At 32.8% G+C, this 8,912-nt stretch overlaps 1 protein-coding gene across 1 annotated transcript in view; it reads right to left on the reverse strand.

The window, feature by feature from the left end:
* Wdr24 (WD repeat domain 24) overlaps positions 1-1,870 on the reverse strand; it is a 39,585-nt gene extending 37,715 nt beyond the window's left edge. The window contains exon 1 of the mRNA XM_067270575.1: positions 1,525-1,870. The gene's annotated coding sequence lies outside the window, so the exon portion shown is untranslated. The remainder of the gene's footprint in view (positions 1-1,524) is intronic.
* Between the last annotated feature and the right edge of the window lie 7,042 nt (positions 1,871-8,912).

The raw sequence follows: 8,912 nt of genomic DNA on the forward strand, positions 1-8,912 counted from the left end.
CTTAAGCAATGGTGTCTTTGAATGGTGCACACTTGGTAAGTATTCCTACAATTTTTTGTATATAGCATATTTTATATGGATTATTCCCAAAAAATTATACATGTTTTGGAATGTTCAAATCAAAATTAGTCAAAATCGATTAATTTTATGAAAGAAAACCTTTCAAACAGCCATACCCCCTAAACTGCACAAGTGCCAGGCTGTGAACAGCTCATTGATTTGTAAAATCTAAGTAACTTGTACAATATGGAATTCATATAACACGGAACGTATCTACCGTGTTATAGGGGGGGTCTACTGTACAAAAACTAAATTTTTATGTATTTTAAATGTGACATATTTTATTAAAAAAGCATATATGATACTGATTAATGGTAAATGTAAAATGTAATATCATATGGATCATTTTCCCTCTCCTCATTGCATTGTATCACATTCTGAACTACTACTCACGAAATGAAACATCATTTATGGATAGCCTCTTCAACACAGAATATTCTGTACTGGAACTATTAATGCATTTTCTTCACAAACATCAATTTATGACCAATAGCACTAAGAATTCCAAGTTTGTTTGTAAGGGTTTAAAATTGTCCACTCCAACATTAATATTTTTTTTCACTTCAATATTGCCATACACATACAAGAATTTCACCAAAAGCTTTAAATTTCTGATTAAATTAGAAAAATTAAATTTTTTCTCTAAAAACTTGCTACATACAAAATTTCATCTCAAAATGTGATAAATCCTTCATACAAGAAAGCCAATTTGAAAGTTCTTGTAAATCTAAGTTACATGTCAAAATCACATTCTCTAGGGTACAGGCTGTAAAGAACTATTAATTTTTGTAATTTTTCTTTTCTCTAGGTAATTAACTTTTTACATAATATGTATTATGTATAGTACAATGTACTGTTACTCTGTCTTCTACTTTTTTTTCTACTAATAATCTCTAGCAGGAAAGCCAATATTATAAACTTAATATTGCAATAGACTGAAAATTGAATAAATGGCTGCATTTGACAGAATTAACAGTTGTAACCGAGCAGAGGTGTTTCAATCAGTAGCCGTTCATAGTTACATCTGCCAAACGACAAGCGACGCGTGTGTCGAAACAAAAAGCAGCCAACATCGGTCAATTTCAGGTAGCATAAATGAAAGACGCTACTAAATGTTAAGTTAAAATACCAAACACATTCCGAAACAGTGCTACCATAGAGAGAGTTTAGCAGAAAAATACTCGACAGCTCCAGAACTGTCGAGTCTGCCGAACGCAGCCATTCATTCTAAAAACTGTTTTTATTTCTGTTTTTGCATTCCAAAATTAACTTTTCTTAACTGTTAAGTCAGCCTCATTTATTTTATAAGGTTGGAAGACATGAAAACTCCCTCACGGCAGAGAGTACTCAGCACAAGTCGATTTTAGATGGAATTCTAAATTATTTCCTTTTATACCAGGTCATTAATAACACATAAGATAATTAATCACTAATTGCGAGAGTCAATTAAGAGATGATACTTACAAAACAAATGACTTATTTAAATATTAAATGTATTTAAGTATCATTTAACAGTCTCATTGTTTTTTTGTTATGTCAACTTGGAACCGAATCATTCGAAAAATTCGCTTAGTATCACCCTACACCACGCTGTTTACAGACACATCTCATGATCATGATTACAGGAATACTTCTGATTTTCGCCGTTAGGAGCGCTATTGAGTTTTCTGTTTTGGGATTAGGGAAAATATTGACGACTAATTTGCTTCTAAATGTAAAAGTGTAGGCATATTTGCAAACAATTTTAATATATCCCTCTTAAAAACAATTCTAATTTTCATCGAATTAGGTTTATTGAGATACCATGAAGTTATATCGATCAGTATTATTTCGTTCACTTTCGTCGGGATAAAAAGATCCCACTTTCGTCGTGAAAGACGCCATCTTGTTTATGTGATATCACTTTTGCCAACTAATTTGTATAGAAAAAATTATATTATTTTGCGAATTATTTCATTAAGTAAAAATATGTTAGAATCAACTTATAATAAATTTTATGAAAATAAATATTTCGTTGTTTTTTTCTTTATAATATAGTACTATTTTATTTTTTAAATTCGTTCCGCCCTGCACATTCTTACTTTTTTTCCATGCCTGTCATGGAGTCGATGTTTTTTATTTATTCAGTGGATCTTCGTTATTCAGGCCACTACATTCGGTGTAGCTGAAACCGTAAGGTTTTTTCATTCTCCATCCTTTAGAAAAATCATGAATTGTGGTCAGGCCTACAATGGAGGAGAAAGGATCATAAAGTAGTGGAATGCTTTCTTTAACAGCGGTTGCTCCGCACCTCTGCCAACACGGGCATGTGCTGCTGATTGTAGGCATTTGCAAAGTTGGCCCACCAGCGGCCAAGCGGCCTTCGTTCTCTAAACACTGGGAGTTCGGTCGTGGGTTCGCGCCTCGCTCGGATGAGCTGGCCACGTGGAGTTTTCCGGGTTTTCTCCACGTCTGTAACGCCTAAATAGGGACCAGTTTCCCTTAAAAAGACCTCCCGGAAGGCATCCCCTAGGCAGATCGCACAAGTGTTGCGATGCCATAACTAAACAAACAAACATTTGCAAAGTTTATATAAATAGGTCTGATCACGAACGTTACCCTACTTATGGAACCGCCATTTTGGGTCTTTTTGAATAGTGCAGGTTTTAAACAAATTTGTACCAACAGTTAGTTTTATACGATACTAAACTAAAATTACATAAAACAGTGAGACGCCAGTCTAATAATAATTTCGAATGATTTTGCAATCATAAATTTATGTAACTTGATCAAATGGTTACAGAGTATCCTTATCATTTGCTGTCTTGATTGAAACTAATCAAATTAGTTGCATTAGTTTTATTACCTATGTAGGCATTTTTTAAGGTGATGCAATAACATAAAAGTCAGAGAAACTGTTAAATCCGGGGTAAGAAGACAATAAAACACACAGGAACGCGTCCTAGTAGCCTTTATTCTGTTGATAGCACGAACATACAACTGGTCAGACTAACGAAAAAGGGAGCCAAAATATTTCCCAATCACGTTTTACCTTACTTACGTCCCTGGCAGTGACATATACTTATACACTACATCCAGTGGCGTAGCTACCGCGGAGCAGTTTAATAATCAATCAATTAACTATTAAATTTGAATCCGTTCGATAATTATGTACACTTTTTATGCCCTTATCACCTGCATATCTTTTTGCGTCATCTGATAAAAATTGTAACAATTGAGACAATTCCAAAATATTTTATTCTGGAAGGATCAGAATAAAATATTTGACATATCTCTCCAACATTAAAATTAATCAAAACTTATTTAAGAAGCAGCATGTCACAACACCGTCTTAGCTCTTCGGCTACTATATCAATTAAAACGACAAGAGCTTGCCAACTTAATCTGGAGAAAGTGATTGACCGATTTGCAAACGAAAAAGCGAGAAAAACAACAAATTTGAACTTGTGTGTGTTATTATGTATTTGTCACACATTTTGTCAATACAGTTTAAATACGAATATGAAGTAAATATTCTTAGGTACTCTGTACTTAAAGAATTATATTTTGTTTTATTATTATATTTGTATTTATTAAATTCAATCAATCAATCAACATTTATTTGTTATGGCTTTCGCCTTTACTAAGGGGGTTACAAAATCGTAATAACATTAATAAATACAGACATTGTTATACATGATTACAAAAAATAATAATATAACTTAGTAATATTATGTTAACATATTTAATGAATAACAGAAAAATTTGTAAACTTTATACAACATATCAGAACTTAAATTATCATCGTCTAAAAAAAAAAAAAAAAAACCACATCAAAATCAAATGTCAAAAAAAGTGTCCTTTAAGTGCTCGGTAAGTTCACGAGATACAAATAAGTGGTTCTTAACGTTTTCACAAAATCTGTTACATTGTGAACAATTGAAATGAGTCGATATATTCATTCTGCGCCAATTTAATACAATAGTATAGTCACTAATACTAAGTCGTAGTTGTATTATTAAAGATTTAATATTGTAATTTAAGTTTAATAACAGATAATATCGAGGTGTCCATGTAGAAGATAGAGTTTAAAAAGTTTTTAAAAAAAAGTTTAAAAAAAACTACACTTTTGCTCAATGTAATGAATATCTTGGACCCAGTATTTATCTTTTAGTGACTGAAAAAGTTCAGCTAGAAAGAGTTTTTTTTTTTTTTTTAATCAGAAATTTGAGTATAGTAAGCAGTAGAATAACCTAAATCAGACAATAAACGTTCGACTGAAGAAGACCAAGTTACAACCAAAGAATTTCTACCTATTAATTTCAATTTATTATAAACCAACTTTCTAAGATCAAATTCTGGTAACTCTAAAATTTTAATCCAGTATCTAAAAATGGCCAATGCTAAACGTATAGCCATTGGCAGACGGCTCAATTCGAATCTTAAAAAAGGTCCAGGCACCGAACGATTAATATGAAATATCGATCTGATAAATCTCAGTTTGCGTCTTCTCTAGTTTATCAACAAGAGATGATCCCCAAATAGGAAACATAAATCTCAAACTTGAGCGTATCAAGGAATCGAACAATCGAAAGTATGATTTTATAGAAGATTGCTTCATTCTAATCATGAACTTTATTAAATTAGAAAGTTGAAGTTTGTATATAAAAAACAATTTATCTAAGTGAAAAGAAAATGAGCCCTGTGAATAAAATAAATACCCAGATATTTGTAAGACGAAACGATCTCCAATTCAGAGTTAGATAAATAAAATTTATCGGCCTTTCTCAATCTGCCCCCTCTCCAAAAAACCATTACTTTGGACTTTGCCTCATTAATAAGTAATTTATTAGACTTACAATAATCCTGTAGAAGGTTAAGTTTCCTCTGAAGGCCAATAGGTGAATACGAAAATATTACAATATCATTGGCAAACAAAAGAGAGTTCAATTCTACTTCCGGTGATATAGATATACCCATAGTATTACGGCTATAAAAAGTGTCCGGGAGATCGTTAACAAATAAATTAAACAAAATAGGACTAAGTGGTTCACCTCGTGGAAGACCTTTATTATCATTTACCGCTTCTGAAAGACAATTAACTTCAATTTAAAAAGCGGTATCAGAGAACAATTGTCTTTCAGACAAAAAAATTTTCAAGTAATGCAATGGGTCCATAGTGTCATTGGTACAAATGGACAGTACAGCCAAACATGGTCCAGAGAAATAAATTTTCAAATAGTCTAACCAATCACAAATAGAAATGTTATTATATACAAGTTTATTAATTCTAAATTTATTAACAATTTTTCAATAATTCAGCAGAGTTTTTAATATGCGATATCTGAAAATTAATCTTATTCCAAAACAATTTCTTTTTGACCTTACAGAGGGATTTGAACTTTTTTCTAATTTAGAATAAATAATAAATTGTTGCTTACATCTTGATCGCCGAAATGACCGTAGAGCACGATTCTTCTCTCTTTTCAATCGTAAACAATCAGCATCAAACCAAGACTTCACAAACTTTCTTGAACAATCATTCTTGACATACTTGACATTCTTAACATCTATTGTATATTCGAATAATTCAGTGGCGGAAGGAGTGTCGAAACCATGTCAGTTTCCAATCAGCCAGATTATATAGGCATTGGCACATGCGGTTTACAGAGCACCAACCTCACCCGGTTTAGCCGGTAGAAGCAACACACGCATAAAGCTTCTAATTTTATATCCCGGACCGGTTGTGGGCTGTTAGCCACCTGCCTGCTAGATATTCGGCCGCCCTCGCCCGATTATGTGAATCGTGAGTAGACTAGATCAACGGCGGGCAACTCCCGGCCCGCGGGCCAGCTACGGCTCGCGAAAAGTTTCTATCCGGCCCGCGAGATCTTTAATAGATTATTAAATTGGAAAAATAACTAATTAATAGTTATTTTTCCAATTCTTTGTAATTTTCGAAAACGATAAGAGAAATAAAAGTAGTAATTAACTTTTTATTTATTTATTTCATATTTGCAGACTAAAAAAATCACGAGTCACAAGAAGGCGTCAATTAATTACTACGGCTCGCGGAAATAACGTAAAATTTATTCTGGCCCATGTTATAAAAAAGGTTGCCCACCCTAGACTAGATTTATAACTTAACCCAACCGATAGGAATTTACTGGCATGTTTTTATGATAGTTCTGTATAGTTGACAGGAGTTTTAAAAAAATCCATTAAAATATTTGATATATTTATTCTGCGTTTATTCCGCTCTCCCATCTTATATTACTTACGGATTTCAATGTTAAACCGGTGATATTACGATTTAGTACTGTATGTCCCATCTGTAAGGGGATGCAGAAAAAACGTGTACAGTACAATTCTAGTAGTGTTAAAAAATTAACTGTTACTTTGGCAGCATCATTTACAACCAAATTTAATGAATGAGACGTACAATGGTACAAGAAAAGCTCTAGAATTTATTTTCCTTAAATTTACGATTTATGTATCGGTTGTCATAAAAATTTCTTTCCACTTCTTTCCCAAGACTACAGATATTCGAGTACAAAGTAACCGGTTTCGACTTATTTCTATTTAAGTAGTTAAATAATTAAGCGATTAGGGAATTAGAAACATAAATAAAACCCCGATGAAAGAGCCGAAATTTTACTTAAACAGAAGCTTAACCGAACCAATCTCTTGCCGAGTACAGTGGGGTCTGATCTCTTCGTAATATTAGATGTAATAAAGACAGAAATTTTTCCAGTTCAATGAGAGTGACCGAAAAGTTGTAAATTTTGGAAATTTCTGTGAACACTCGGTCCTAAAACGAATTAGTTAGAAAACGAACGACTGACAATCTGTTAAGTTTAACATATTTAGATTTTCACAGCTATGGTGAGAAACGTTTAAAATCTACAACAACCCTGTCGCGTCCTTTGATATATGCTAGTGATGCGTCAAAAGAGGCATTTGACATTGACCGGTATCGGCACCCTCGGGATTTGGCACACACACACCTACCTGGACAGTCTCTGATTCCATTCATTAGCCACTCGTAGGGAGCTATTTCACTAAGTGGATTGTTTTAAGATTTAAAAAGTAAAGAATATTTTGTTATTTTTATGTACGTTTCTTCACAAAGTTATATTTAATTATAAGTTTCTTTAAAAGTATATTCATACAATTGAAGAATTTTTTGTACTAGGTATGTATATTCATCACACATTTTGTTTTACCAAGTAAGTTTTTCTGATAATTTTAATTTTAGCCCTTATATCGTGGCTAGTGATTTAAAAATTTATTTTAAAAAAGTTTTGGCTCGAGACCGTATAACGAAAAAGAAAACATTATTAAAAGAGAAAGACCAATGCCTAAATTAAATATAAATACGTCAACAAAAAAATTTCGACATTTTGACGATAAAATTTATGACGAATGACGATTCTTTCGTAAAATTGAAGCAATTTGGAATTCAAAGCGGAATAGAATTTAACATTGGTAGACAATATAAAATAAATATTGAAAATTATAACAAGATAATTACGATTAATAGATATATCTAAATTAATAGATGTTATATGTTTTTTTCTCAAAGCAAGAATTGGCATTTAGAGGGCATAGGGAATTTATTGAATCTAATAACGGAGGAAATTATATTGAACTTTCTTATTTATTAAGTAAGTCAGATAATCTATTAAAAATGCACTTAAAGAAGTATACGGTTTTTACTGGCTTATCGAACAAACGAATACGAACGGGCCCTGACGCGTAATTAATTGATTGCCCCTGTAAGTCGGCTTCTTACAGAAACACAGCTTCCCTATCATCAAATGTCACGGCACGCCACTGCGTTCTATACAAAAATTCGTCAGTACAATAAATGTTTTCTTGGTTCGTCTGCGAGTGACTGGGCCTACCAGTTCACCAGTACCACTGTTACTCCAAATGTTAGTAGTTAGCTGTACCTTTCAATTTATCATCTAAGACCCAGGTTGGCAATTTAGCATTTTTAAGGCTGATCGATTTCGATTGGAAGGGCTTCAGATTAATGGTGACAATAGTGCCCACCTGGTGGCCCTGTGCTTCGTCAATAAAACTCTTAGATCTAACGTCAAACAGCCGGATGCTCAAGTTTATTCTTTTTTACTCACCTATCATCTCTAACCTATCAGCAAGCAGGTGATAAGTGTATAGGAAAGGCTACTAATTATAAATACTAAAACAATACAGTAATATCTAAAAGAAAGTGGACGTTTAAAGTCCTGAAACAATAACTTATTACATGTTTATCGATTTGATCTAATAATAAATATATTTTGGTCAATTTTCGTGCAAACTCTCTGCCTATTATGTCAATTTTCTAACAAAACTCATTTGATTCGTTTAACTTTTTTTTTTTATTATTCTTTCCTTCCTCAAAATTCTGAGTTTGTTAATGCTTTCTTTTCATTATGAATATGTTCCGTGTTTAATTAAGTACACATAAATTCTATGAAAGATGATATCGAAGATAGGCATAATCAAAAGCATGAAGCCTTAAGCTGTAGCTTGTTTAGTTTATGTATAAAGTAGTTCCACCAGTAACAGGACGAGAAAACATTAATTCATTAAAATAGTGTATATTTAATGAAAAAGTAAAAGTAATTAGTAATAACTTAAACCCACCAAATGATCTAACACGGTATTTATTATGTACTGTACCGTACGATCTGTAGAGAGGGACGCCTCCCGGGAGGAGTTCCAAAGGGAAAGTGGCCCCAATTTAGATGTTAGAAAGTGAATAAAATCTGGAAACCCTCTGCCCAGTACGATTGGGGAGGCACAAACTCACGACTAACTGCCAGTGTTTTAGTTTTATGTACTCGGCAACCAATTGCATGTAC

Source organism: Centruroides vittatus, unplaced genomic scaffold (genome assembly GCF_030686945.1).
Source record: "Centruroides vittatus isolate TY-2023 unplaced genomic scaffold, ASM3068694v2 contig_374, whole genome shotgun sequence".
In the NCBI taxonomy this organism is placed as follows: Eukaryota; Metazoa; Arthropoda; class Arachnida; order Scorpiones; family Buthidae; genus Centruroides; species Centruroides vittatus.